The sequence below is a fragment of the Pleurodeles waltl genome, chromosome 2_1 (genome assembly GCF_031143425.1).
Source record: "Pleurodeles waltl isolate 20211129_DDA chromosome 2_1, aPleWal1.hap1.20221129, whole genome shotgun sequence".
In the NCBI taxonomy this organism is placed as follows: domain Eukaryota; kingdom Metazoa; phylum Chordata; class Amphibia; order Caudata; family Salamandridae; genus Pleurodeles; species Pleurodeles waltl.
This window is the reverse complement of record NC_090438.1, coordinates 5,431,567-5,459,110: the sequence shown is the minus strand read 5'-3', so window position 1 is coordinate 5,459,110 and position 27,544 is coordinate 5,431,567.

Below are 27,544 nucleotides of genomic sequence, written 5' to 3'. Positions count from 1 at the left end.
GAGCTGGAAGCAGACACTGCTGAGCTTTTGGGTGAAGGGGGGCCTGCCAGAGAGGAGCTGAGTGTGGCACAGCAAACCTGTCCCACATTAGAGGGTCTCAGACAGCAAGCTGTCAAACAGGCTAATGGGGATGTCAGTGACTCACACAGAGTTTACTGGGAGGACAACCTCTTGTACACTGAACAAAGGGATCCTAAACCTGGAGCTGCCAGGAGATTAGTGATTCCTCAGGAGTACAGAAAGTTCCTCCTAACACTGGCACATGACATTCCCTTAGCTGGGCACCTGGGTCAAATGAAAACTTGGGACAGATTGGTACCACTGTTTCATTGGCCTAGGATGTCTGAGGACACAAAAGATTTTTGTAAGTCCTGTGAAACCTGTCAAGCCAGTGGCAAGACAGGTGGCACTCCAAAGGCACCCCTTATCCCACTGCCTGTGGTTGGGGTTCCCTTTGAAAGGGTAGGGGTTGACATAGTTGGCCCCCTTGACCCTCCTACTGCTTCAGGCAATAGGTTTATCTTGGTGGTAGTGGACCATGCCACAAGATATCCTGAAGCTATTCCTTTAAGGACCACTACAGCTCCTGCAGTGGCAAAGGCCCTCCTGGGAATATTTTCCAGGGTGGGCTTCCCAAAGGAAGTAGTATCAGACAGAGGAAGCAATTTCATGTCTGCATACTTAAAGGCCATGTGGAAGGAGTGTGGTGTAACTTACAAGTTCACAACACCCTATCATCCACAAACAAATGGACTGGTGGAGAGATTTAATAAAACTCTCAAAGGTATGATTATGGGACTCCCTGAAAAACTCCGCAGGAGATGGGATATCCTTCTACCATGCCTCCTTTTTGCCTACAGGGAGGTACCCCAAAAAGGAGTGGGCTTCAGCCCCTTTGAACTTCTTTTTGGACACCCTGTTAGGGGTCCACTCACACTTGTAAAGGAGGGTTGGGAACAACCTTTAAAAGCTCCTAAGCAGGATATTGTGGATTATGTACTTGGCCTCAGATCAAGGATGGCTGAGTACATGAAAAAGGCCAGTAAAAACCTTCAGGCCAGCCAAGAGCTCCAGAAGCAATGGCATGATCAGAAGGCTGTTTTGGTTCAGTACCAACCAGGGCAGAAAGTGTGGGTCTTGGAGCCTGTGGCCCCAAGAGCACTCCAAGATAAATGGAGTGGTCCACACACAATTGTTGAAAAGAAGGGTGAAGTCACCTACTTAGTTGACTTAGGCACTGCCAGGAGTCCCCTTAGGGTGCTCCATGTCAACCGCCTGAAACCCTACTATGACAGGGCTGATCTCACCCTGCTCATGGCAACAGATGAGGGACAGGAAGAAGACAGTGATCCTCTACCTGATCTCTTCTCTTCCACAGAACAAGATGCTCTTGTGGAAGGGGTAGTTTTGGCTGATTGTCTTACTGCTGAGCAGAAAGATAATTGCATAAATCTCCTAGGACAATTTTCAGAACTCTTCTCCATTGTGCCAGGCACCACTTCTTGGTGTGAGCACACTATAGATACTGGAGACAGTTTACCTGTCAAAAGTAAGATCTATAGGCAGCCTGACCATGTCAGGGACTGCATAAAGCAAGAAGTTCAGAAGATGTTGGAACTAGGAGTGGTTGAGCACTCTGACAGTCCATGGGCTTCTCCTGTGGTACTGGTACCAAAACCCAATTCTAAAGATGGAAAGAAGGAAATGAGGTTTTGTGTAGACTATAGAGGTCTCAACTTGGTAACCAAAACAGATGCTCACCCTATACCCAGGGCAGATGAGCTAATAGATACACTGGCATCTGCCAAGTATCTAAGCACTTTTGATTTGACTGCAGGGTATTGGCAGATCAAAATGTCAGAAGATGCTAAACCTAAAACTGCATTTTCTACCATTGGAGGACATTACCAGTTTACTGTAATGCCTTTTGGTTTGAAAAATGCACCTGCCACTTTTCAGAGGTTGGTGAACACAGTCCTGCAAGGGCTGGAAGCTTTCAGTGCAGCATATTTGGATGATATAGCTGTATTTAGCTCCAGCTGGGATGATCACCTGGTCCACCTATGGAAAGTTTTAGAGGCCCTGCAAAAGGCAGGCCTCACTATCAAGGCTTCAAAGTGCCAGATAGGGCAGGGTAAGGTGGTTTATCTGGGACACCTTGTTGGTGGGGAACAGATTGCACCACTTCAGGGGAAAATCCAAACTATTATTGATTGGATTCCCCCTACCACTCAGACTCAGGTGAGAGCCTTCCTAGGCCTCACTGGGTATTACAGGAGGTTCATTAAGAACTATGGCTCCATTGCAGCCCCTCTTAATGACCTCACATCCAAGAAAATGCCTAAAAAGGTATTATGGACAGCAAACTGTCATAAAGCTTTTGAGGAGCTGAAGCAGGCCATGTGCTCTGCACCTGTTCTGAAAAGCCCTTGTTACTCTAAAAAATTCTATGTCCAGACTGATGCATCTGAATTAGGAGTAGGGGCAGTCCTATCACAACTTAATTCTGAGGGCCAGGATCAACCTGTTGCTTTTATTAGTAGAAGGTTGACCCCTAGAGAAAAGCGTTGGTCTGCCATTGAGAGGGAGGCCTTTGCTGTGGTCTGGGCTCTGAAGAAGTTGAGGCCATACCTGTTTGGCACTCACTTCATTGTTCAGACAGACCACAAACCTCTACTTTGGCTAAAACAAATGAAAGGGGAAAATCCTAAATTGTTGAGGTGGTCCATATCCCTACAGGGAATGGACTATACAGTGGAACATAGACCTGGGAGTAGCCACTCCAATGCAGATGGACTCTCCAGATATTTCCACTTAGACAATGAAGACTCATCAGGTAATGGCTAGTCTTATTGTCCTTCGTTTGGGGGGGGGTTGTGTAGGAAAGTACCATCTTGCCTGGCATGTTACCCCCATTTTTCACTGTATATATGTTGTTTTAGTTGTATGTGTCACTGGGACCCTGGTAACCCAGGGCCCCAGTGCTCATAAGTGTGCCTGTATGTGTTACCTGTGTAGTGACTAACTGTCTCACTGAGGCTCTGCTAATCAGAACCTCAGTGGTTATGCTCTCTCATTTCTTTCCAAATTGTCACTGACAGGCTAGTGACCATTTTTACCAATTTACATTGGCTTACTGGAACACCCTTATAATCCCCTAGTATATGGTACTGAGGTACCCAGGGTATTGGGGTTCCAGGAGATCCCTATGGGCTGCAGCATTTCTTTTGCCACCCATAGGGAGCTCTGACAATTCTTACACAGGCCTGCCACTGCAGCCTGAGTGAAATAACGTCCACGTTATTTCACAGCCATTTTACACTGCACTTAAGTAACTTATAAGTCACCTATATGTCTAACCTTTACCTGGTAAAGGTTAGGTGCAAAGTTACTTAGTGTGAGGGCACCCTGGCACTAGCCAAGGTGCCCCCACATTGTTCAGAGCCAATTCACTGAACTTTGTGAGTGCGGGGACACCATTACACGCGTGCACTACATATAGGTCACTACCTATATGTAGCTTCACCATGGTAACTCCGAATATGGCCATGTAACATGTCTATGATCATGGAATTGCCCCCTCTATGCCATCCTGGCATTGTTGGTACAATTCCATGATCCCAGTGGTCTGTAGCACAGACCCTGGTACTGCCAGACTGCCCTTCCTGGGGTTTCTCTGCAGCTGCTGCTGCTGCCAACCCCTCAGACAGGCATCTGCCCTCCTGGGGTCCAGCCAGGCCTGGCCCAGGATGGCAGAACAAAGAACTTCCTCTGAGAGAGGGTGTGACACCCTCTCCCTTTGGAAAATGGTGTGAAGGCAGGGGAGGAGTAGCCTCCCCCAGCCTCTGGAAATGCTTTGTTGGGCACAGAGGTGCCCAATTCTGCATAAGCCAGTCTACACCGGTTCAGGGACCCCTTAGCCCCTGCTCTGGCGCGAAACTGGACAAAGGAAAGGGGAGTGACCACTCCCCTGACCTGCACCTCCCCTGGGAGGTGTCCAGAGCTCCTCCAGTGTGCTCCAGACCTCTGCCATCTTGGAAACAGAGGTGCTGCTGGCACACTGGACTGCTCTGAGTGGCCAGTGCCACCAGGTGACGTCAGAGACTCCTTGTGATAGGCTCCTTCAGGTGTTAGTAGCCTTTCCTCTCTCCTAGGTAGCCAAACCCTCTTTTCTGGCTATTTAGGGTCTCTGTCTCTGGGGAAACTTCAGATAACGAATGCATGAGCTCAGCCGAGTTCCTCTGCATCTCCCTCTTCACCTTCTGATAAGGAATCGACCGCTGACCGCGCTGGAAGCCTGCAAACCTGCAACATAGTAGCAAAGACGACTACTGCAACTCTGTAACGCTGATCCTGCCGCCTTCTCGACTGCTTTCCTGCTTGTGCATGCTGTGGGGGTAGTCTGCCTCCTCTCTGCACCAGAAGCTCCGAAGAAATCTCCCGTGGGTCGACGGAATCTTCCCCCTGCAACCGCAGGCACCAAAAAGCTGCATCTCCGGTCCCTTGGGTCTCCTCTCAGCACGACGAGCGAGGTCCCTCGAATCCAGCGACACCGTCCAAGTGACCCCCACAGTCCAGTGACTCTTCAGCCCAAGTTTGGTGGAGGTAAGTCCTTGCCTCACCTCGCTGGGCTGCATTGCTGGGAACCGCGACTTTGCAAGCTACTCCGGCCCCTGTGCACTTCCGGCGGAAATCCTTCGTGCACAGCCAACCCTGGGTCCACGGCACTCTAACCTGCATTGCACGACTTTCTAAGTTGGTCTCCGGCGACGTGGGACTCCTTTGTGCAACTTCGGCGAGCACCGTTTCACGCATCCTCGTAGTGCCTGTTTCTGGCACTTCTCCGGGTGCTACCTGCTTCAGTTAGGGCTCTTTGTCTTGCTCGACGTCCCCTCTCTTTGCAGGTCCAATTTGCGACCTCCTGGTCCCTCCTGGGCCCCAGCAGCGTCCAAAAACGCCAAACGCACGATTTGCGTGTAGCAAGGCTTGTTGGCGTCCATCCGGCGGGAAAACACTTCTGCACGACTCTCCAAGGCGTGGGGGATCCATCCTCCAAAGGGGAAGTCTCTAGCCCTTGTCGTTCCTGCAGTATTCACAGTTCTTCAGCCTAGTAAGAGCTTCTTTGCACCAACCGCTGGCATTTCTTGGGCATCTGCCCATCTCCGAGCTGCTTGTGACTTTTGGACTTGGTCCCCTTGTTCCACAGGTACCTTCAGACAGGAATCCATCGTTGTTGCATTGCTGATTTGTGTTTTCCTTGCATTCTCCCTCTAACACGACTATTTTGTCCTTAGGGGAACTTTGGTGCACTTTGCACTCACTTTTCAGGGTCTTGGGGAGGGTTATTTTTCTTACTCTCACTATTTTCTAATAGTCCCAGCGACCCTCTACAAGGTCACATAGGTTTGGGGTCCATTCGTGGTTCGCATTCCACTTCTGGAGTATATGGTTTGTGTTGCCCCTATCCCTATGTTTCCCCATTGCATCCTATTGTAACTATACATTGTTTGCACTGTTTTCTAAGACTATACTGCATATTTTTGCTATTGTGTATATATATCTTGTGTATATTTCCTATCCTCTCACTGAGGGTACACTCTAAGATACTTTGGCATATTGTCATAAAAATAAAGTACCTTTATTTTTAGTATAACTGTGTATTGTGTTTTCTTATGATATTGTGCATATGACACTAAGTGGTACTGTAGTAGCTTCACACGTCTCCTAGTTCAGCCTGAGCTGCTTTGCTAAGCTACCATTATCTATCAGCCTAAGCTGCTAGACACCCTATACACTAATAAGGGATAACTGGGCCTGGTGCAAGGTGCAAGTACCCCTTGGTACTCACTACAAGCCAGTCCAGCCTCCTACACATGTTAACTAAAATGGTGCTCTTTTTCTCACAGAGAGGTACTTCCACCTCAGGGAGTACCGCTATGCCAGCTGATGGTTCCCTTGGAACAGGTGCCACCCCAGGAGAGGTTTCTCCCACCACAGGAATGGTATCCTGAATGGCAGGGTGGTTAGGGGATACAGTGATACCCTTTTTACCTGTTGTTGGCGAGGGATCCAGAATTTTCAGGCCTTCTCTCCTTTGCTTTTTAATTTCAGTAGAAATGAGAGGGAACAATTCCTCAGGGATACCCAGCATGGCTGCATGGGTATAAAACTGTACATCAGCCCAACCTGAGGCCTCTAGGTCATTACCTAAGAGACAATATACAGGTAAGCTAGGTGATACTACCACCTGCTTAGGGCCAGTAACTCCACCCCAACTAGGCTGAACTATAGCTAAGGGAAGAAACTTAGTGGAGTTATGGACATCAATAATCTTATACTGTTGTCCAATGATGTGTTGTTCAGGAGCCACTAGGGGGCATATTTATACTCCGTTCGCGCCGATTGTGCGTCAAAAAATTTGACGCACAATCAGCCCAAACGTTGCCCCATATTTAAACTCTGACGCCTGAGCCCGCGGACGACAAAATTCCGCTGTGTGCGTAATTTCTTGGATGCGGCAACCCGCCCTGCGTTAATGATATGCAGGGTAGGCGTTCCCGTCCAAAAAACGGCGCAAACGGCCGTGCGTCGTATTTATACTTCCGGGCAAAAATGACGCTCGGCCGGTAGGTGGAGCCAAAAAATGACGCACAGCCCGATGTGCGTCAAAATTTAACGCCTGGGTCAGGGCAGGCGTTAAAATGGGGCAAACACACCTGTATTTAATCAGAACACACAGAACAAACAGCAGAGCAGCAGAGCAGCAGAGCAGCAACAGGGAGACATGGAGGTGATTCTTATCCAGCGTGCACTCAGACGCAGAGCCCAGCAGCAACAACAGCAGCTACAACACCAGCAGGGACCCCAAAGGCAGCGCCGAAGGCAGGAGAGGATATTCCTCCCAAGAACAACCCTTCAGGGGCTCAGGGAACATGACATCATCCAGAGGTACCGGTTGAACTGGCAGGCCATCCAGCAGCTGCTGCGAAACATTGAACAGCAGTTGGCCCCCACTTTGGTCACATCCCGCACCAACCCAACAGAAACAAAGCTGCTTGCCGTACTTCATATGCTGGCAAGTGGCTCATTTCAAACAACTGGTGCCCTGGTTGGCGGAATATCACAACCATCATTCTCTGCATTTCTGCCAAAAGTACTGGATGCCATCATTTAACTGACACCCGCCACATCTGCTTCCCTAACATACTGCAAAAGCAGCAGGAAACAAAACATGGGTTCTACGCAATCAGTGGCTTCCCACACGTCCTTGGTGCAATCGACTGCACACACGTACTCCTTGTGCCACCTGCTGCAACTGAACACCTCTACCGCACAGGAAGCACACACATTCCATCAATGTGCAGGCCATAGTCGTTCACCAGGGATTGATCACCAACCTCGTGGCTAAATATCCTGGGAGTGTACATAACTCATTCATCTTCCGTCACTCTACCATCAACCAACACTTCCAGGATGGACGGTATGGCAATGGACTACTTGTTGGTAAGTACAAAAACCTACATATATATACACCGCACAGTAACCCTCTAGGACACACAACACATACACCACAACAGCAACATGTCGACAGGAACACACTGAAGTCGTGACATTGCTAGCCATGTTTCTTAAGTCACCATTGAACCTGTCACACATCTGAAATTACTGTACAGCCTAATGTGAAGACGTCAATGAGTGTGGTTGCCTAAATGCCACCTTGCAAATTGTAAGTGTCACAATGACCTTTACATTAATACATTGCATAAGTCTAAAGGTATGGGATGTCCAGGGTACTTCCATATGAACGTGTTAACAACACTTTCAAAATTAACTGTGCATGGAACTATCATCTCACCCCCAGTGAAGACACACGCCCACCTGTATCACAAGTCATAATGTTAGGGAGGGCACACTGCACTGAAAATCACAAAATATTCTGATGACAAACGGTTAGCAGAAAAACATGTGCTCAGCCAAGGTAAAAACACAATGCAGATGGTATAGCCTACAAGTATAGGATGTCACATCAGTACACAAAAGAGTCACAGACAACACAAGACAACTACTGCCATTAAAGGTCTTTTCAATAATGCAAGCTACATCAACATGATCCCATTCTGTTTTTGTCTTTCATCTGATCAGGGGTATGGCATCCAGCCATGGCTAATGACACCATTTGGGAACCCGAGTACTGCTGCAGAGCGGGCATACAACGACGCCCATAAGAGGACACACAGCATTGTCGAGCGGACCTTGGGGATCCTCAAGTCAAGGTTCCGCTGCCTCGACATCACTGATGGTAGCCTACTATATTCCCCCAAGATGGTCTGTAGGATCATACTCACATGTGCAATATTGCACAACATTTGTGTAAAAAGGAACATTCCCCTCCTCTAACCAGACCCATACATGCCTGAAGACGAAGAAGAGGAGGATGCTGGCCTGCAACAGGAGGGGGAACAACCAAACACGGCTGCTGGAGTACGTAGGCACCAACAGATTGTAAATAATTTATTTTCATAATTATCACCATCACCACTTAATGCACTATTGTAAATAAACACTGATAACAAACACCACATTATGGTTTGGCCTATTCATTTCTGCCCACCTTTAGCTTTAAATATCAGAAGAAGAATGTCATCTCATGGAGCAATAATGATATAACAATCAGGACACAAAAAAATACACTACAAATGTAATGGCCACCAAACAATGGTCACATACACACACAATGTAAATGACAGACATCCTGTACAGTTCACCTTTGAAGGGCAATAGCTGAGGACCACACATATGACACACATACATGTAGTAAACATGGATCATCGCAGCAGATGGTTCACAACTAAAACACCATCACTCAACTAGGGGAAAACAGGCCTCATACATCAGCCAGTTCACATGCTAATGCTTCAGGAACAGGAATGTAGTACTAGACTCTTTGCAACAGTAATTCCAACTACTTACTATCTTTGCAATGACTATCTGTCACTAGAGTTACACATAAGCAGAATAAACACAGCACAAGTGCTACACCTATGACAAGCATCAAGCACATTACATCCCATCTACATGTCAGCCCTTTTCTAAAAACATTACACACACCTCCAGCTGGTCACTCCCCACCTGTCTGAAGAGGTCCCTGGAATGCTGATTTGTGTACACTGAGATTCCCTCATCTACACACACACTCACAAGAGTCATCAAGTGTGCCACACCCTTTCCTATGCCTACTATTGTCATAGTACAATCTCACTGCATGGAACTCAGCTCATATAATACACTGGCTTGGAGTTTTTAAGGCCAGGAATCACCTGTAGCTTGATTCTCTTATGAAAGGTACTGAAGGCTAATTTTCAGCAAATCTCATCTGACAGGACTACTGAGACACTGATGGAGGCCACACCAGTGATCCCCCCCATGCACACCACCCAAATGTATATGCCCCGTGCCTGCTGATGCCTCCTACAGCATAGATGTTGGAATTTGAGCAATTACATCATTAAGCATTGCTACTAATGTTGCCGTGTAACACTTTATCAGGGTTCATGTGTCACCTTCAAAACAACACAGGACATACACAGTGTGACATGTCAACTGTCTACTGCTCCCTCTGACCAGTCCTAGTCAGAACACTGATCATGTAATTACTGAAAGAACTTGCTCCTGATTGACCCAGCATCCTGTCAGCCTGACTGGCACCTGTCCGTGGGTCACCCTAAAGATACCTGGGGTCCACCTATGGACCACATGTGCTGTCCAAAACCTCTTGTACCTCAGACACTAATTTGTCATTAGCCTCATCAATGTATACTCAAATACATAGTATTGCATCAGCTGACTGTTATTTGTATCAGATTTGTGACAGTGCCCTTGAATAGCTAAATCATGGCCCTTCCGTTGTCTGGCCCTCATTAATGCCTAAACCACAAAGTGTGACAGTGTACCTGGCCCATAGCGTTTGATGGTGTAAATAGCCTCCATCCAAACCAGCAACCTCAGATAATGTCCATGAGAAGTCAACACATATGAGGACCCTGACTGTTCACACGCTGAGTAAAATTGTTCAAATAATAAAGATGAGTTGTGTGTGCTGAATACCAGCCATTTACTTCTGCACAGAGGCTATGATGTTGCCTGATACATTACCATCCACAGAGGCCAACTGGAGTACAAATGTTGCAATGACACATGCCGGATCCAGACACCTGCGACATTCTCTCACTCAGCACACCAAGGTTGCCCAGTTGAAAGTCTCATTACACGTCTTCAGTGACAGGGTGGGACCATCCATGTGTAGGTGACCATGTCCTCAATGGCTTCTCTCAAATTTTGCTACAAACGATACCCATTAGATACACGATTAGCTGCCACTAACTCATGAGGAGACCTGGACATTACAGTGACAACATACACCTTGACAGTTGATACTGGATCAATATTGGACCACACACATGAACATGTACCATCCAATCAACAAAATGGTTGCAAGCAGCCAATCACAGTAGTGTCCCAGTTGTAACCTAGCAGGAAGAATGAAACATGCCTCTAAATCAGGTAATGCATAAAGGGCCACATACATCAACAACCTATTTGCTATCGTGACATAAGGAACGTTGAGATTTTGCCAAAAAATCAATGCAAAATGGTATGTCAGAATTCTCCAAAGAATCAATAGGGCAAACGTCAAATGGGCAAATGGGATTACAGAATAGCAAACAGTGAATCATACCCTATTTGCTTCCATGGGCCTGCTGCTGAAGGTTTAGCATTACTGAATTTGGGAAACCCTTGGATAAATTTGCAAGTCTGGAAGAGCAAAACCTAGGGTGCTGGGGGCCTAAGTCCACCTCTGCTGCCCCCCAAATATACAATTTTTATGCACATGTGAAGCACACACATGCATAAGGCGCATGTGTGCCCTACATGTCAAAAGTAAAACACATTTTAGATACATTAACTCGTAAATAGGACATGGTTACCCCCCAAAAAAGTTTAGGCGATAATTGCACTACCTAATTGGCCTTTATTTAATTATGATTAGCTTGATAATTGTGGACACATTTTTGCTAAGGAATACATTCCATTCATATTTTGAAATTAGCAATCAGCAATTACCTACATATGTGTACAATTATGAGTAATATCCATTCTGGCCAATCATTACCATTGCACTGTGAATATCCTTCTATACATCCTATAAGGGACATTTGCTATAGCTAACCCCAAATGTGTATCACTTAGCACCGTTTGGTCATGACAAAATTCATTTCTCAATTTGACAAATGAAAGACATATTTGTCATAATGTGTCATATTTCCACGCATACAGCTTGTGCGTCATAATTTTTGACGCACAGGAGTGCAGATAATGCAGAGTCAAAAATTAATTTCATAAATAGATATCATAATATCCTGCATAACATGGCCTCCATTTTTTTCCATTATGCGTCATATTTCCACGCATACAGCTTGTGCGTCATAATTTTTGACGCACATGTGTGCATATCATGCAGAGTCAAAAATATTTTTCATCATTAGATATTATATTTTCCAGCGGCTTAATTTTCAACTCTAGAACTTTACAATATGCCTCAAACAAATATAATCTACCAATGATTAAATTTATTTTGACTCTGCATCATTTGCACTCCTATGCATGAAAAAAGATGACGCACAAGCTGTATGCGTGAAAAAAAAAAACGCATAGCGGAAAAAAAACGGCGGCCATTTTATGCAGGATGTGATATAGGATATCCTGTTTACAGAATCTGTACAGTGGGTGTACTTTCACTTTCACTTTGCAGTTTCAGATTATTCTAGACTGTGTGGCTGTGTGCAAAGTGTTGTCCTGTGTATTAGTGCTTTTGTGTCCAGTGTACCATCTCAATTGTGCTTTTGTCATCATTGTCTTGTTGTAGAATACTGTCTGAGTCTGTGTTGTATTAATTTGTCAAGTCCAGTGTTTTATTTATTGTCTGTGGGAGTCTGTTGTGGGTACTGTAATATAGGGGATAGTTGGGCTCTTCTTCTTAAGTTTTCTTTGTATTTCCCCACTCTACCTTTCTCCATTTCCCCCTTTTCCTTTTTCTACAACTTTTTCCCCTTTGTCAGTGCTGACATGTTTGGTAGGCCACAGCTTTCCAGGATGGGTGAGGAGGAATTGGGGGGGGTTTATATGGCTTGTTTGCCATTTCCTCCCACTCATGCTGGAGGCTGGGGGTAGGGTGATACAGGGGTATCACACGGAGGTCCGTAAAGTCCGTGGGGGAAGGTGCGCCATCACTTGGTGCGTCTATATGGTAGCCAAAGGAATGACCATCAATTGAAGCACCGCTGGGCTGATCTGATATCCAGGGAGCAAGATCTGCTGGACCACCTGAGAATCAGGATTGGTGGCCATGTTGGTGAGTACAGATCAATTACATGTGCACAATTTAAAGCTGTGTGGGGACATGTGATGATTGTTACCCAATCTGCCAGATAAGTAACTGACTGTGTGTAATGCTAGGGAAACCTACTGGGTAATTGATGCACACTGTGAAGGTTGACAAATGCTAGCAGTCAGGTAGCTCATGTTTTCTACACATACCGGTTGCCTGTAGCAGAATGTAATGTAGTGCCGCTTTTGTGTCAGACAAGCGAAACATTAATGACGCAATTAGGACTCTACAGGTCACAATAGAAAGTGAAAAATGGATGTAGAAACATCACACCTACATATGTACACGCCATAGCTAGACTGACATTTGTAAACCCTACATGATGCTGAAAATGAGTGCTGCCTTCACGTCAATTGAAGTTAGAAATGTTGTCCACACATATGTCACATGTGTGTCTGGTTGGTGTGTAGGGAAAATGTTCTTGGAAGTGCCATGCCTTGTCGTGATAAATGTGCTCCTTCACATCTAATTGTTACATGCCTGATCTGAGCATGAACCATATTTGTTAAGGACTCAGGTGCCCTCAGCTAACATTTTAGACTGGTATTTATTGTCACTTGTGCCCAAATCAGAATAGGGATTGCAGTCCAAAGGTATGGACCAGGGTACAAACATCTATGTTTGGTGCCAATCACTATTGTTTGGACACATCAATGTATGAAACTGTAACAACATGAGGTATTGCCAAAGTACCTGGCCCTCTGTACCATGTACCTATCAGTCACATATGTGTCATGACCACATAGGCTGTTTGAGTTTGAGAGGTCAGGCAGTCCTCAAGTAACCAGCTTTTGGATGTCTCTCTTGGATGCACATGATGAGATGAATGCACACCTATATTGTTGCTGCATACTAATGGAGGTGCATCTTTGCCACCACATGACTGTCCGGGCCACTGCATGTGTGTAGTAGGGTGCGTAACTGTAGCAGGAGACTCATCCGATGTAAATGTTGCGCATGAATAATTTCATGCAGTATGAGCATGTGTGAAAGGGTTTCATTACTCATGTCATATTCTCACATTGTCTTTGTATTTGCAATTGTTCGTCAGTGCACGGATCCTGAGTATATTCTTCCTTCCATCCTTTGCAGGTGGACCTGCACCGTACACAGTGGGAGAGGTGGCTCATTTTGCGGACCCCGACACCTACAGTGAGTGTTGCATGTGTGGTATTTTTTATGTTTGCTGGTGATGCATGATGGACTAATGTGTGTTCAACAGATTGCAAGGTTTGATGCGCTGCCCATTCATTAGTATTGTTCTATTAGTGGGATTTCAGTTATCACTTCATTTTGAGTTGACCTATGCTTATCCATTTCTCTGATTTTGGGTCTGTAGGCCATTCCTGTAGGACCCGCTATGGGGAATGGGGTGAGTCATGTGGAATACACTAGTTAATGTAAGAGTTGCTCTGGGACTTGTCTCGGACTGAGTCTGCATTTCAGACTGCATTCTCCCAGATAGCTTCTGCAAATGGCTTGTCTGAAATCTGCTGCTTTCCTAGTAAACGATGTACTGAGTACACTGTAGGTTGGATCTTCCGGGGGCATGTACTTCCACAAGTTGTACTAGAAGTGTGTGGGACTACAGTGCAACGGCCTAGGTGTACATGCTATTCATGATCATGGGTGTTCTTGCTCCTCTGTGTCTGTAGAAAAATATGCCTCACTGGTAGTATGTGATGTTGGACTAAGTCAGTACATTTTGACATGTGTGGACCTTGGATAGGACAAGGTTTAGCTGACTCCGATTTGTTGCTAGCCCTTCACTGGTGGTATGTGTGTGGAGGCAAAAACATGTTGAGCTTTCTATACACTCCTGGGTGTGCATTGATTATGGGATTGTTGGATGTTCTTCCCACCCCCCCTCAAAGTCAGCCATGTGTTTGGGAATAGGGTACCTAGGACTGTAGCAACCAGTATGTTACACATACTTGTGACCATTTGAAACTTTGTTTTGAACCTAGTGTACACACTCGGTTATGGCACATGAGTTCTATACTAGCAAATCCAATTACAAATCGCATATATTGAGGGTTGTGATTGTTATCACATACACTGACATATGTAGTCAAGGCAATAGGCGGAGGAGGTGCAGCCATAATGTAGGCTGCATTAGTAATTTTTATAATGAGAAGTTTAGGCTGATGTCACCCATCATGTAGATAATTGTATATGCTATGTGTGAGACGCCCTTTGTATGCAGGCTTCGCATGTACTTCCTCTGAGACTTTCAATGATCTATATGGTGATATGAGCTGTTACAACTACAGTAAAAGTAATTTCCAATTGACCCATTGTGCTATTCCACACAATGCATTTCCTATGGTAAATAGTTGCCCTTTCTCTTCACAGCTGCAAACATGAGTGCCGAATTGGGCACGAATTTGAGAGGCGGGCCATGAGGTACCGACACATCCTGCAGGTGCAGTCGGGGTTCCGACGGATGGCCCGAAAATACCAGGCGGATCGGGCCTCCGGAGCATAGTGGGCCTCACCACAGGGTGGCCCAAAGTTGCCCACTACAGCCACCACCACCACAACCACCAGTTCTCCCCAAGTGGCCCCAGCAACGGCGGGGACAGTTGTCCCTGCCTCTGCAGCATGACCTGGACCCAGCAATATAAGAGCTGCAGGACAGTCCAGTGGGCTACAATCAACTCCCACACAGAGCACCTCTGCCGGCACACAGACAGCAGCAGCACCTCCAATTGACCCTGCGGCATTCCAGGCTTTAGACTGCAAAATGGACAAGTTCATTAGGAAGGTGGACAAGCTGAGCCAGGATGTGGCCTACATAAAGAAGCGGGTCAGGACCATCAGGCGGACCCTACAGAGGACCAACCTCTAGGACTGATATGGTCTATTTTAATTTATTCCTCCCCTACCTCCTCTTTCCTTTTTATCATGATAAGTGGGTTTGGGGTATTAGTGTTAGGTTAGTATAGGTTGTTAGCTTAGTTAGTGTTAGGGAGGAGGGTGGGGGGTCCTTATTCTTTCTACTTTTCATTATTGTGTGTGATTATCAATGTTGGGGTTCCTGTCTGTTTAGAAAAAAATATATATATAATATATAAAATAAAAATACAAAAAAATATATGATTGTTTAGGATGGTATAGTATGTGTGTAGGTTAGTATGTGTTGTCCTGCATGTGTCCTGTCTCATAATGGTGGGTGGGGGTTTGATGTTTAGATCGATTCGTTGTATGTGTAGAGTAAGTTTAGCTTAGGTTAGTTAGGGACAGTTGTGGGTTAGGAGTAGTCAGGTTAGATTAGTGTAGGTATGACTTTTCCCTTAGTTGTCTCTGGTGTGAATACTTATGAATAAATATATAGTTAACCCTTTGCATTATGTGTTAACTGCTACTTGATCATGGCCTTGTCATCAGTGTAGTGATTGTTGTTCTATGACATTTGTGTCCTATGCTACAAACCAAAGGAATAAGAGGTTTACAATGGCGGCTACCCCTGTGCTAACTTGGTAAGTATCCACCATTTGATAGAACCACCATTTGGAGTTTACATGGATCACAAAAGATTTGTGTTGATGAGTCTGTTTTCAACATCACAAAGTGTGCTTCCAGACTATTGGTATTGTGGGGAATTTTTTAGGTCGGACTGCAGTGTGATGTTCAGGGACATCTTTGTAGATGAGGTGCTGTTAACACTCTTGTCTTCTTGTCTTCATTACTGACATAGACCATGTGTGCAAAAATTCAGCATGACTTCCCTTCTTGGAAGTTTACTCAGAAAGGTTGATTGATGCTGTGTTTAGTTGTGTTTGCATAAATTAGACTGCATAATTTAATGTTTTAGTATTGCATGGTGACCACATTTATCAGCCACCACTAGTTGACTTTGATTTCTATTGATGGAGCATTATTCTGTCCAACACAGCATGATTGTGTGTGGTTTCTCCCTTCATCAGTTATTCTCCTCAGGATGGGCAGGCTATGATGCAATCCTGGCCACTGCACAGATGTATCAGACTACATGATGTCAGGTACAGTTGTATTGAGAAGCTACATGGTTGTCACACAGGCACTTTTGAGTTCTCTACTGCACAGTTGATGTGTTAAATTACACAGAGACATATTAGGTGTGCAAGTGCTATTTATTGATAGGTGCTGTAGTGCAATATGTACATTGTCCAGGTTTGCTGAGTCCGTTCTAGTGCAATCTTACATGGTGATCCTACAGAAGGGGTGTGGATGATGCTCCGGACATGCTTGGGTGATGTTACCGACAGTGCAGAGGGACAGGATTTGCCAATTAGTAGGAGAGAGACATTCACTGGCAATGCTGACAAGTCATACAGTGGTTAGCAGAACAGTCATTGATTATAGTTGTAGTGAGACTGGCAATTGACAAAACGTAGGACCTTGGTCAAAGTAGGCCATGGTGCAGGGACTAGTGCTTCCGGGTACTCTTCCGTGTGAATGTGATCTGTTCCATGTCTTCTTCTTCTGATGTGTGTGTTGCCTGCTTTGTCCTTGTTGTTGTTGGTTGTGAAGGGGCAACACACACCTCAGTGTTAGAAGACGTGGAGTCAGACATCCCGGTGACTGCTCCCTGAGAAGTTCTTAAGGGCAGTACTGCAGCAAGGAGGGCCTGCTTGGTTTTGAGAATAGCAGCTACATCACAATGGTCGGCCCTGAGGGAGTCATGATTGCATTCGTGCATGCAGTGGAAAGTTTGGGGTGCGAGGTGTTGTGGCAACTCCTTACTGCAGTGGTGAATTCCTTGACAGTTTCTTGTAGTCCTTGCAGTATGGATGTTAGGGCTTGCATAGCTGCTGCCTGATCTGCAGATGACATCATGCACGAACGCACCCCCTCAAGGCTGGCTGCCATAGTTTGCATCCCCACCCGCACCTCCTTGGCCAGCTCCCGCTGTACTCCAACTACAGTTCTTTCAAAGCTGGTTCCAGTGTCGTCAGAGTCCTCAGCTGTGTAGGAGCTGGCAGGTCTTGCAATTGGGGTGGTGGGTGGTTCTTCTGTGATGGCTGCTTGTTCTGTGCTCCTCCTTGTGACTGAAGGTGGGGTCTGGAGGGTTTCAAGGACCTTTTGAATGGTCTCCTGGGGAATGTTTATGGGCTCGTCATCCATGTCATCAGGGAAATCAGGGCCAGGCATATAGGCAGGAGATCCATGTTCCTCTGCAATGAAACAGGGTACAATTAGTGTGTCTGTGTTGTGACAATTTGGACGTAACATGCCAGCCTTTTGATGATTTCACTTTGTGATCTTGTTTGGTATTGGTACCTGCTGTCCTTCATATGGGCATTGTTATAGGCCTATGGCCCGCCTGTGTGTCACATGTATGATATTGAGTTATCAGACTTGTCTGCCTAATCACCTCTAGGTGTTGCTTTGTACCAAATACGGAATAGCCAGCTTTTTGTCCTACTCAACCCTCTGTGTATATCCATTCTTATGGTGAGACCTTTCACTGGCTGTGGGTGTTCTGATGGTCCTGGCAGCACAATTGCCTCTCAGGACCTGCCTTAATCCCCGATTGTTCACATTGACTTAAATGTATTTGACATGTGGCGTATCCTATGCATAGCAATGTTATGATGTGATATGGATGTAGACATTGTTAATGTGTCCTGCTGATGTTGGGTAATGTGTGTTACATTGGATTGCCCTGATTATCGTATCAATGTCCTATTTGGTCCTCTGACTGTGCAGGTGTATTTCAGTGACCAGTTACATGTGTCCCCTCCTCAATGCTGTTGTCTGAGCAGTATGACATTTGTGATGTTGCCTTGTTAGCCAGGCACGGGAAGGACCCTGACATATGCAGCATGGGTGTGTCCTTAGTGCTGTGTCGCTCCTCTTGCTGTTTACTTTGGCTGATGTATGTGACAACTATGGGCATTGACATATGAGTGTACTGGGGCCTTTGTCTTGTTTCAGGAGATTGTTGCAGATGTCATCCTCACCCCCTAATTTAGGTATGTATGTTCCATGGGGAGGTTACTGCCATTGGCTACTATAGCTGCACAGAGATCAGAGGTGGTAGTGTCAACTGTTGTTGCAGTTACATTGCAGTTGTTGTTTTGGCTACAGGATTGGTGATAGGGCCCTAGTTAATGTAGGAGATATTTTGGCTGACGAGTGCCAGGATGTAAGTTTGACGTAGTGGCCTTCCCTCCTGTCGAGGCTTTCCCTTTGCTCTATTGTTGGCATGACAGCATGCCCCCATGGGACTGTTGTTGGTGTTGTGTTATGTTGTGCCCCAGCTTCTGTATGTGCAGGCCATGCCCCCATGCCATACCCCTTTACCCATGCCACTCCATGTATATGATGACTTACATGCAATGTGTAGTAGGTATTTCCCCCCCTGCTTACAGTCAACATTATTGTATTTTAAATCCCCATGCGACTTACCCTGCATGTGCGTTGTCTTGTGGTAGTCTGCACTGTCCTGTCCTTGAATCCCTGTGACGATCTCCTCGGGGATGATGGCTGCAACCATCTCCTCCATGTGGTCCAGGGCCTCCTGGTGTGCTGGACTGCCACCTCCTGTCTGCAGTGCTGCCTTCCTGTTCCTGGCCATTTTTTCCTTTGTCCTACGTTTGCAGTCATGCCAGCGTTTTTTACACTCGGTGACTGTTCTGCGTACTTCAGCCACACTGTTGATCTTGTCAACAATTTGTTGCCATATGGCCTCTCTCCTACTGATTGGCAACTTAGAGGTGATGAACAGTTGGTGCTGGTGTTCCGTCACCTCTTTAACCAGAGTTTCCTGCTCCTCTGCACTGAAGCGACACTTTCTTTTTTTTCTATATATGTCCTGGTTCTTGTATGGATCATCCTGGCTGGTTCCTGGTCTGCTGTCATCTTCCTGGGGTCTGTAGTGGCATCTGGGATCCATTTTGGCTCTCCTCTGCTGAAAGGGCAGTGTTCGCGGGTATTTTTGACGCTATTGCGTAAAAAAATACGCCGCATATCCAGGTTGCAGTGTCGTAAATCGACCCACAGTCATTTACGCAGCGTTAACGTTGTTTTCCTTTATGACTTGATGCCGCGATGTGCGTAAAAAAAAATGACTCCCACCTGTTGATTGCGCCGCCGTGCGTCAAAGTATAAATTTGACGCCCGCACGGCGCAATTAAATGGCGTTAGCCGGCGGTAAAAAAAATTACGCAAAACTGCGGCGGCGCAGTTTTGCGTCAAAAAGTATAAATATGGCCCTAGGTTTTCAGTCACCAAAGTGATACTGGCACCTGTGTCCCTGTAGGCCTGGGCCTCAACACCATTTATTGAATCTGTCTGCCTGTACTTATCCATTTTAAGGGGACAAGAAGCCAGTGTGGCAAGGCCAATGCCACTAGGTGTGACAGAAACTGTCTTGGGACTGACTACCCCAGTTTCTATGATGGACCCATAAGTGAACCCAACTACACCCTTAGTTTGACTGTTGCCAGCAGTCCCACCACTAGTACCACTACTGCTAGGGGCACTAGAGCTTGATGTATCAGTGGTGGTAGGCTCAGGGGGTTTACCTGGACAGGACTTATCCCCTGGCCTATGGCCTCTGTTTTTACACACAAAGCACCAAGGCTTTTTAATGTATGCAGGTTGTGAAGAAGAGGAAGAATGTGTTTTATCCCCACCCCCTGAAGAGTGTTTAGGATTTGAAGAAGGATCTTTGGTTTTACCCTTATCCACATGCTTATCCTGAGATTTCTCACCATCTTTCTTCTTGCCATCCTTGTCACCACCTGTATGAACTTTTCTGTTCACTCTTGTTCTGACCAATTTGTCTGCCTTCTTTCCCAATTCTTGGGGAGAGGTCAGATCTGAGTCCACTAGATATTGGTGTAACAAATCAGACACACAGTTATTAAGAACATGCTCTCTCAGGATCAAGTTATACAGGCTTTCATAGTCAGAAACTTTACTGCCATGTAACCACCCCTCCAAGGCCTTCACTGAATGGTCAACAAAGTCTACCCAGTCTTGTGAAGACTCCTTTTTGGTTTCTCTGAACTTAATCCTGTATTGTTCAGTTGTTAAGCCATAACCATCCAAGAGTGCATTCTTTAAAACTGTAAAATGATTGGCATCACTTTCCTTCAAAGTAAGGAGTCTATCCGTACCCTTTCCACTGAAAGATAGCCATAGGATAGCAGCCCACTGCCTTTGAGGGACCCCCTGTACAACACAGGGCCTCTCAAGTGCAGCAAACCACTTGTTAATGTCATCCCCCTCCTTATAAGGGGGAACTATCTTATGCAGATTCCTAGAATCATGCTCTTTTACAGGATTACTATCTGTAATACTGTTGCTGCCACCATGGGGTCCAAACCCCAACCTCTGCCTTTCTTTTTCTAAGTCTAAAGTTTCCCTGTCTAGAGCCAGCTGTTGCTGTTTAAGCTTCAGCCTGGACTCTTCCACTCTCAATCTATTGAGCTCCCTTTCTAACATTCTGTCATCAGGGTGGGTGGGTTGGGCATGCTTAGACACAGAAGAATGGTGTGAATGAACAGAGGGAGACCTGTCCCTAACAGATGGCACTCTAACAACCTGGCCTAAAGGAATGACATCCCTACTGTGATGAGAGCTCACATTAGTACCAGCCATGCTAGGTGGCCTGCTAAGGGGCAGGTTGGGAAGATTTTCATCTAACACTTTTGCTGGGGCTACCCCAGAATCTGAGTGTGAACCATCTGCTAATCTCTCACCAGATGTGCCAGCTAAGGTCTTATCATTTTCAATGAGCATATTAACCAACAATTCTCTAGAAGGATTCTTCCCTACCCCTGAAACTCTATCAATGCAGAGACTCCTTACACCTTTCCAGTTAAGGTGGTCATAAGCTGTGCTGGCCAGATCCAGAGTTTGACCCGTACCAGACATGATAGAAAAAGGTTTAAGGGACAGAAAAAGAAAGAAAACGTTTCAGAACTTTTTAAGGAACAGAAAAAACTTTTTCAACTTTTAAGAAACTTTTTGAAAGTTTAGAGGTATTTTTCAGCACTTAGCAATAGAGTAAGAGAAGAAAAGCAAAACTTTTTGGTTAGGAGTACATACACTGAACTTGTTTTGTATATTTTTCTCTTATGAAAAGTACAAAATGACAAAGTGGTAAGTAGTTGCAAGTACTTATCCCACAGCTGCACAACCAATGTAGGAGGCTGGCCTGGTTTGTAGTGCGTACCAAGGGGTACTTACACTCTGCACCAGGTCCAGATATCCCTTATTAGTGTAGAAGAGCTGTCTAGCAGCTTGGGCTGATAGAAAAGGGTAGCTTAGCAGAGCAGCTTAGGCTGAACTAGGAGACATGCAAAGCTCCCACTATACCACTAGTGTCATATGCACAATATCATAAGAAAACACAATACACAGATATACTAAAAATAAAGGTACTTTATTTTTATGACAATATGCCAAAAGTATCTCAGTGAGTACCCTCAGTATGAGGATGAGAAATATACACAAGATATATGTACACAATACCAAAAATATGCAGTAATAGCAATAGAAAGCAATGCAAGCAATGTACAGTCACAATAGATTGCAATGAGAGCACGTAGGTATAGGGGCAACACAAACCATATACTCTAGAAGTGGAATGCGAACCACAAATGGATCCCAAACCTATGTGAGCTTGTAGAGGGTCGCTTGGACTGTAAGAAAACAGTGAGGGTTAGAAAAATAGCCCACCCCAAGACCCTGAAAATTAGGTGTAAAGTACATATAAGTTCCCCAGAGAGCACAGAAGTCGTGATAGGGGAATTTTGCAAGGAAGACCAACACCAGCAATGCAACAACAATGGATTTCCAGACGAGAGTTCCTGTGGAACAAGGGGACCAAGTCCAAGAGTCACACTAAAGTCGGGAGTGGCAGATGCCCAAGAAATGCCAGCTGAGAATGCAAAGAAGCTGCCACTGGATGGTAGAAGTTGTGGATTCTGCAAGAACAAAGAGGACTAGGAACCTCCCCTTTGGAGAATGGATGTCCCACGTCGTGAAGAAGCTTACAGAGGTGTTCCCGTGCAGAAAGACCGCAAACAAGCCTTGCTAGCTGCAAGGGTAGCGGTTAGGGTTTTTGGATGCTGCTGTGGCCCAGGAGGGACCAGGATGTCGCCAATTGCGTGAGGAAACAGAGGCGGCATCCAACAAGACAAAGAGCTCACTAAGAAGCAATCAGCACCTGCAGAAGTGCCAGAACAGGCACTACAAAGAAGAGTGAACCGGAGCTCACCCGAAGTAACAAAAGAAGGTCCCACGACGCCAGAGGACAACTCAGGAGGTCGTGCACTGCAGGTTAGAGTGCCGGGGACCCAGGCTTGGCTGTGCACAAAGGAAATCCTGGAAGAGTGCACAGGAGCCGGAGCAGTTGCAAATCACGTTGTACTCAGCAATGCAGTCTAGCGTGGGGAGGCAAGGACTTACCTCCACCAAACTTGGACTGAAGAGTCACTGGACTGTGGAAGTCACTTGGACAGAGTTGCTGAGTTCCAGGGACCACGCTCGTTGTGCTGATAGGGGACCCAGAGGACCGGTGATGCAGCCTTTTGGTGCCTGCGGTTGCAGGGGGAAGATTCCGTCGACCCACAGGAGATTTCTTCGGAGCTTCTAGTGCAGGGAGGAGGCAGACTACCCCCACAGCATGCACCACCAGGAAAGTAGACCAGGAAAGTAGACGAGAAGGTGGCTGGATCAGCGATACAAGGTTGCAGTAGTCGTCTTTACTACTTTGTTGCAGTTTTGGAGGCGTCCAGAGCAGTCAGCGGTCGATTCCTTGGCAGACCATCTTGCCTGGCATGTTACCCCCATTTTTCACTGTATATATGTTGTTTTAGTTGTATTTGTCACTGGGACCCTGCCAGCCAGGGCCCCAGTGCTCATAAGTGTGCCTGAATGTGTTACCTGTGTTATGACTAACTGTCTCACTGAGGCTCTGCTATCCAGAACCTTAGTGGTTATGCTCTCTCATTTCTTTCCAAATTGTCACTAACAGGCTAGTGACCAATTTCACCAATTTACATTGGCATACTGGAACACCCTTATAATTCCCTAGTATATGGTACTGAGGTACCCAGGGTATTGGGGTTCCAGGAGATCCCTATGGGCTGCAGCATTTCCTTTGCCACCCATAGGGAGCTCAGACAATTCTTACACAGGACTGCCACTGCAGCCTGAGTGAAATAACGTCCATGTTATTTCACAGCCATTTACCACTGCACTTAAGTAACTTATAAGTCACCTATATGTCTAACCCTCACTTAGTGAAGGTTAGGTGCAAAGTTACTTAGTGTGGGGGCACCCCGGCACTAGCCAAGGTGCCCCCACATTGTTCAGAGCAATTTCCCCGGACTTTGTGAGTGTGGGGACACCATTACACGTGTGCACTACATATAGGTCAATACCTATATGTAGCGTCACCATGGTAACTCCGAACATGGCCATGTAACATGTCTAAGATCATGGAATTGTCACCCCAATACCATTCTGGTATTGGGGGGGACAATTCTTTGCATCCCCGGGTCTCTAGCATAGAACCCGGGTACTGCCAAACTAACTTTCCGGGGTTTTCTCTGCAGCTACCGCTGCTGCCAACCCACAGACAGGCTTCTACCCTTCTGGGGTCTGGGCAGTCCAGTTCCAGGAAGGCAGAACAAAGGATTTTCTCTGAGAGAGGGTGTTACACCCTCTCCCTTTGGAAATAGGTGTGAAGGGCCTGGGAGGAGTAGCCTCTCCTGGCCGCTGGAAATGCTTTGAAGGGCACAGATGGTGCCCTCCTTGCATAAGCCATCCTACGCCGGTTCAGGGATCCCCCCACCCTGCTCTGCGAAACTCCTCCAGTGTGTCCCAGACCTCTGCCACCTTGGATGCAGAGGTGTGAGGGCACAATAGACAGATCTGAGTGGCTAGTGCCAGCAGGTGACGTCAGAGATCCCTCCTGATAGGTGCTTACCTTTCTCTGTAGCCAATCCTCCTCTGAGGGTTATTTAGGGTCTCTCCTGTGGGTATCTCACCAGATAACGAATGCAAGAGCTCACCAGAGTTCCTCTGCACTTCCCTTTTCGACTTCTGCCAAGGATCGACCGCTGACTGCTCCAGGACGCATGCAAAACTGCAACAAAGTAGCAAGAAGACTACCAACAACATTGTAGTGCCTCATCCTGCCGGCTTTCTCGACTGTTTCCTGGTGGTGCATGCTCTGAGGGCTGTCTTTCTTCACCCTGCACTGGAAGCCAAGAAGAAATCTCCTGTGGGTCGACGGAATCTTCCCCCTGCCAATGCAGGCACCAAACTTCTGCATCACCGGTCCTCTGGGTCCCCTCTCATCTTGACGAGCGTGGTCCCTGGGACACAGGAGCTTGATCCAAGTGTCCCCGACAGTCCAGTGGCCCTTCTGTCCAAATTTGGTGGAGGTAAGTCCTTGCCTCCCCACGCCAGACAGTAATCCTGTGTACTGCGTGAATTGCAGCTGCTAGGGCTTCTGTGTACTTTTGCAAGACTTCCTTTGTGCACAGCCTAGCCCAGGTCCCCAGCACTCCGTTATACATTGCCCAACTCGCTGAGTTGGACTCCGACGTCGTAGGACCCTCTTTTGTTGTTCTGAGTCAACCGTCATCCTCAGATCTTCTGCATGCCTGTTCAGGTGATTCTGCGGGTGTTGGCTGCTTCTGCATGGGCTCTCTGTGTTGTTGAGTGCCCCCTCTGTCTCCTCTTCCAAGGGGCGACCTCCTGGTCCTTCCTGGGCCCGGGCAGCACCCAAAATCTTCAACTGTGACTCTTGCAGCTAGCAAGGCTTGTGTGTGGTCTTTCTGCGTGGAAATAACTCTGCGTCCTCCAGCACACAGTGGGACATCTTCTGACAAAAGGAGAAGGTCCTGGCACCTTCCGTTGTTGCAGAATCTTTGGCTTCTTCCACCAGGAGGCAGCCCTTTTGCACCATCATCCGGGGATTAGTGGGCTCCTGCCCCCCCCAGACACTTGTGTGACTCTTGGACTTGGTCCCCTTCCTTTGCAGTTCCTCAGGTCCAGGAATCCGTCTTCAGTGCTTTGCAGTCAGTTGTTGTCTTTGCAGAATCCCCTACCTCAACTTTACTGTCTTTCTGGGGTAGTAGAGTATCTTTACTCCTACTTTTCAGGGTCTTGGGGTGGGGTATCCTGGACACCCTTAGTGTTTTCTTACACTCCCAGCAACCCTCTACACACTACAAGAGGCCTGGGGTCCATTCGTGGTTCGCATTCCACTTTTGGAGTATATGGTTTGTGTTGCCCCTAGGCCTATTGTCTTCTATTGCATTCTATTGTGTTCTACACTGTTTGCACTACTTTTCTAACTGTTTACTTATCTGATTTGGTTGTGTGTATATTTTGTGTATTTTACTTACCTCCTAAGGGTGCATATCCTCTGAGATACTTTTGGCATAATGTCACTAAAATAAAGTACCTTTATTTTTAGTAAGTCTGAGTATTGTGTTTTCTTATGATATTGTGCTATATGATATAAGTGATATAGTAGGAGCTTTGTGTGTCTCCTAGTTCAGCCTAAGCTGTTCTGCTATAGCTACCTCTATCAGTCTAAGCTGCTAGAATACCGCTAATCTATTAATAGGGGATAACTGGACCTGGTACAAGGTGTAAGTACCACAAGGTACCCACTATAAGCCAGACCAGCCTCCTACAAACCTGTCGGCAAAAGTGCAATTATCCATGTCACAGTTGTAGGAAGTTGGCTCTGTATGTAATTTTTCAAAGTAAGAAATAGCATGCACAGAGTCCAAGGGTTCCCCTTAGAGGTAAGATAGTGGCAAAAAGATATAATTCTAATGCTCTATTTTGTGGTAGTGTGGTCGAGCAGTAGGCTTATCAGAGGGTAGTGTTAAGCATGTGTTGTACACACACAGGCAATAAATGAGGAACACACACTCAAAGACAATTCCAGGCCAATAGATTTTTATATAGAAAAATATCTTTTCTTAGTTTATTTTAAGAACCACAGGTTCAAGATTTACAAACAATACTTTAAATGAAAGGTATTTCACTTAGGAACTTTAGGAACTTTGAATTAGCAAAATAGCATATACAGTTTTCACACAAATGGCAATAAGCTATTTTAAAACTGGACACAGTGCAATTTTCAAAAGTTCCTGAGGGAGGTAAGTGTTTGTTAGTTTTGCAGGTAAGTAAACCACCTACAGGGTTCAAAGTTGGGTCCACATCAGCCCACTGTTGGGGGTTCAGGGCAACCCCAAAGTTACTACACCAGCAGCTCAGGGCCGGTCAGGTGCAGAGGTCAAAGTGGTGCCCAAAACACATAGGTTTCAATGGAGAAGGGGGTGCCCCGGTTCCAGTCTGCCAGCAGGTAGGTACCCGCGTCTTCGGAGGGCAGACCAGGGGGGTTTTGTAGGGCACCGGGGGGGACACAAGTCAGCACAAAAAGTACACCCTCAGCGGCACGGGGCGGCCAGGTGAAGTGTGCAAACAGGCGTCAGGTTCGCAATGTCATCCAATGGGAGACTAAGGGGTCTCTTCAGCGATGCAGGCAGGCAAGGGGGGGGCTCCTCGGGGTAGCCACCACCTGGGCAAAGGAGAGGGCCACCTGTGGGTCGCTCCTGCACTGGAGGTCGGATCCTTCAGGTCCTGAGGGATGCGGATGCAGAGTCTTTACCAGGTGTTGGGTCTTTGAAGCAGGCAGTCGCGGTCAGGGGGAGCCTCGGGATTCCCTCTGCAGGCGTCGCTGTGGGGGCTCAGGGGGGTCAACTCTGGCTACTCACGGGCTCGCAGTCGCCGGGGAGTCCTCCCTGTAGTGTTTGCTCTCCGCAAGTCGAGCCAGGGTCGTCGGGTGCAGAGTGCAAAGTCGACCGCTTCCAGCGGCAAACGTGTGTTGTTTCAAAGTTGCTTCTTTGTTGCAAAGTTGCAGTCTTTGTGGAGCAGAGCCGCTGTCCTCTGGAGTTCTTGGTCCTTCTAGATGCAGGGGTGTCCTCTGAGGCTTCAGAGGTCACTGGACCCTGTGGAACGCGTCGCTGGAGCAGTTTCTTTAGAAGTGGGGAGACAGGCTGGTAGAGCTGGGGCCAAAGCAGTTGGTGTCTCCGTCTTCTCTGCAGGGCTTTCAGGTCTTCGTCT